Genomic DNA, 4,502 nt, shown 5'->3' with positions numbered 1-4,502 from the left:
AGTTTAGAGACTTGAAATACATTATCTTGAGTGATCACCTGATTTCTTTAATCTTAAGATTTCTCAAAAGAGAAATGATTTCTCTAGGAGTTTGGCCAGTGGTAGATTTCTCATGCTCCAGTAGATGTTCCTATACTTTTTGTAAGTATGGATGAAATTAATTTAATTCAGTGTGTGTGTGTGTGTGTATGTGTGTGTGTGTGTGTAAATTTACCTGTTGCACAATAGACAGCTGCCAATAGATGGCAACTGCTGAGCCACTTGGCACAGTATCTCTGAAAATGAGGTGTCTAGGAAGACTCTGCACCCTGCATTTTGCTCATTACTAACACTTACCCTAGAGCCCCCTCTGTAGGAAGTCCTGTAGAGCCAAGACTGGTGATTCCCAAAGGATGTCTGGTGTGTCAGATACTCTTAGTGTCACTGTGAAATCCATCGGAAGCAGAACTCCATTTTCTAGGGAAAGTGTGGTTACTCTGTAAGCATTTTAAAAACTGATAGAAAACACTTTAGTTAGGCATTTTCTAAAACTGAAGAAACTACACTAAGTAGGGACAATCATCTCTCAGAAAGGGAAATTGCTATAACATGAGGAGTGATGTTGTCATCTCTTCCTAATAGCTGGACTCAAGGTATAGGAGAGTTGGATAGTCATTCTGAATTTTGTCACCTTCACACACCTCACTGATTTTTTAATGGAATATTGATAGGCTGGTGCAGTTAACCGTATTCTTATGATGCAAAGGAAGGTATGTGTGTGTTTATCTTGATTCTTTGAGTCTAAATAATTTTTCATACTTTCATCATGAATCATTCTTCCTATGGTGGGCTCACCAATGACATGCAATGATGGTTGCTAATAAATGACTTTTCGGGATCAGGCAAGGAGCAGCAAAATGGTGAAACTTGGGATGTGAAGGGAATTTAGGAAGTAGCTTCCTATCCATTAGTCCAAACCCTATATGATAATTACATGTAGGGCAACAAAAAAGAGTCACAGAAGAGTGACTACACATAGCCAGAAAATTTCTTTGAGCATAGCCCTTCTGACATTCAAGTCTGTTGGAATACTGAAGACAGAAGTCTCTGAAAAGTTACTAATCACCTGTGATCCCTAGTGCTGAGCCAGCATGTATATGTGCTCTCCAGACAGTATTTGCTCTTCAAGGGTATCTGGGTCCCCTTTGCTATCCCTCTGACCTGCAGGAGTAGCCTGGGCTCATGGATAGGAATGGTGACTCTGTACTGGGCATTGTTATTGCAAAAGGAAAGCACCACTAACAAGCAGGCAGAGAGGCCAGCCACCTAGCTGCAGAGGAGCTTTTCAAGCTTCCTCCTCCAGGAACAGCTGAGCATGAAACTGCCTTGCAAGCTGAACTTACAAACCAGAGTAAAGGAATCTCCACCTTCCCACCTGGGTGTCAGCTGGATTCACTTTTTTGACGACCTGGGAGACAGCAACTGATCCTATCCTTCTCCCTCTCCCTGTCCCTCTCCCTCTCCCCTTCCTCCTTCTCCCTCTCTCCTCCCTTCCCCCCTCCCTTCCTTCCTTTCCTTTCTTTCTGTCCTCCACCATTCCTGTTTGAAATCCTAAAACATGAGATGGAGCAGGTGGGATGCCTTCACCATTTGAGCGGCTTTTCTTTCTTCCCTTTCAGAGATGGGCTAAACAAGAAAGAGAGATGCTACCTTTGAGGCTAACTATGCATGTGGCACTGTCTCAGTATTGTTTGGTTCTCCTCACACGTCCACCAGGAAGATCTAAGTACATGCATTTTAGATGGGCAAACACCCTTAGATTACAGCTGTTTGCATGCTTTCCTGCTGAGAAGATGGTAGATGTATCACACAAATATGATTCTTTCGATTCCAAGATCAATCACTGTCTGACACCAGTGTTTCTCAAAACTTGACCTCTGATGTATCCATGTCTCTATGGACTTATTAGAAATGTCAAATCTTAGGCCTTATGCCAAATACACTGTATCATATACTTTGGAGTTGGGACCAGTCACCTGGACTTCAGTAATGCAGATGCCCAAGTTAAGTGACTGTCATGCATGCAGACACCCACAATTCATGGAGTGCTCCTTCAGGCCAGCTACCTTATGGTGAAAGGGAAGAATTGATTATCCTTTCACTCTATTCTGTGGATCATTTGTAGTGAGTATCCACCAAACTCCATTAGTTACTTTAGTTTCACTTATCCTAAAGGTATGCCCACAAACATCAAATATTTAAAATATTGTGCAGGGGCCACGCTAATCTTCTCTGTATTGTTCCAAAAAGTCCCTCACAGAACTGGGAAGGGACAAGTCCCCCAGAGCTCAGGGGAAGTGGGGGGTCAGTGAATGGAGAGAGAAGTAGGAGAAAATGAGGGGGAGGAAAGGAAAACATGTGCGACTAGGAAGATTGAGTCTCGTTAGGAATAGAAGACAGGAGAGAGAGAGAGAGAGAGAGAGAGAGAGAGACAGAGAGAGAGAGAGAGAGACAGAGAGAGAGAACATAAAAGAGGGAACCAATATCGGTTTGAAGATAAAACTGAACACAAAGAAAGGTCTAGAGAACTACAAGACTGCTCCCAACTAACAATTTGAACTTCCGTGGAAAGGCTATCATTAATGCCCTTCCCGGAGAGTGAGATCAACAACTAACTTATCCATGGAGCCCTCAACTAATGCCTGTTGGAAACGGGATCAAACACCCATACATAAACACTGAGTCGAACTAGAACCCAGATGCAGATGGAGAGGACAAGACCATGCAGCAGAAGCACATAGAGACAGCTTACCTGAACAAGGAGGAGCTATGGGCCACTAGACTGATAACTGGGAAGCCAGCATGGGACTGACTCAGGCCCCCCTGAATATGGGTCTCAGCCAGAAGGACTGAGCAGTCTAAGGGACCTCAGACAGTGGAGCCAGGATGTATCCCTGGTGCACAAAAGGATTTTGCAAACATATCCCCCATGGAGGGATAACTGCCTTAATCTAGAGACAGGAGAGAAGCCCTAGTCCCTACTTCACAGGACCTGTCAGATCTACATGACCCCAACTGGATGGCATTCCCCTACATATGGAATTGTGGTGGGGGGTTGGGAGGGGAGGGTGTTTAGAGTGCATGTGAGAGGGCAGAGAGGATAAAAGTGAGGGAAGGAGGGAGGGAGGGAGGGCTGGAGGGGAGGGAGGGAGGGAGGGAGAGTGGGAAGGAGAGAGGGAGGAAGTGAGAGGAAACTGGGATCGACATGTAAAATAATAAATTAAATTAAAAAAAATGCTTTGACTCCAAAATTTAAGTTGAAGGACAAGTTACTGGGGAAAAGGATTTCTATTTTTGTTTCCACAGAAAATGAAAAGATGTGGATTCCTTCCAGACTAATGTGGTTTGATCACGCCAGACCGCCTGAAACAGAGTGCCAGGTGATCCTACATTCAAAACAGCCGGACTAAGCAGCCTTATAGACTACAGCCAGGATTTCTGAATCTTCTTCGAATACCCCATGACAGCGTCTCTTACCAGCAGGAAGTAGTTTGGAAAGAACAAATTCCCAAATATTGTCTATAAATGTTTGTTTTCATTTAAATGGACTTTGTTATATAAAATAACAAAAACAGTTCACTTAAAAAATATTGCTTTATGGGAAAGACATGGGCAAACTTTAACAAGCAATTATGAATGAGCCACATAAAGCAGCCATGTACATAAGTATGCCATCCTGTTGATTATATGTTTCCACCTTCTTTCAGTCATGGCCTAGGGAATGATGTATTCTGGAGATAGCCTTAGGGACATTTACAAAGAATATGTGATCTGATATCACTGAGCAGAGCATTCTGTGCCCCTCTGATGTTATGCTCTTGTCTTAGGATGGTGTCAGGAGCACAGAGGCCAGGGCAGGGAAGAGCTTTGTCATCCACATACATAAGGTCTTCTTTAGGGAAAGGGTAGCAGAGGGGACAGATTTAGATGTGTACAAACAGCTAGGTACAGTTCACCTTCTGGCCTTAGAGGTAGCTTCTTACAGGTTGCCAGATTTCTTAAAGAAAGAGCTCCACTCATGATGGGAGATGTCATTCTGATAAATATGTTCTTGTTATTGGTTAATAAATAAAGCACTGTTGGCCAATAGGAAAGCAAGATAGGCGGGATTGGCCATGAGGGGAGAGGAGGTAGTAAGGAGGGGTCAGCATGTAGAGACCTGAGATAGCAGAACACTGGACCCTTTCTCCGGTAAGATGAGACCATGTGGAAAAAATTAAGATTGATAGAAATGGGTTAATATTTAAAACAGAGCTAGCCAATAAGAAACTAGTAACTGGCCAACAACATTATATCTAATGTAGCATCTCTGTGTGTTATTTGGGGCTGACCCAGCAGTGGGACCAGATGGGCCGGGAGAGAAAAACGACTACTAACACCATCCAACATTTTCATGGTCATCATTCTTTCAAATACAGTATTAAACAAGCCAAACAAAGTCATATGTAGCCATCATAGCAACA

General features: G+C 43.3%; 1 pseudogene; it reads right to left on the bottom strand.

The window, feature by feature from the left end:
• Window positions 1-2,222: 2,222 nt before the first annotated feature.
• On the bottom strand, window positions 2,223-2,310 carry LOC127220516 (uncharacterized; annotated as a pseudogene).
• Window positions 2,311-4,502: the final 2,192 nt, after the last annotated feature.

Source organism: Phodopus roborovskii, unplaced genomic scaffold (assembly GCF_943737965.1).
Source record: "Phodopus roborovskii unplaced genomic scaffold, PHOROB, whole genome shotgun sequence".
NCBI lineage: Eukaryota > Metazoa > Chordata > Mammalia > Rodentia > Cricetidae > Phodopus > Phodopus roborovskii.
The sequence above is the reverse complement of the archived record's forward strand: the minus strand, read 5'-3'. Positions and strand labels throughout refer to the sequence as shown.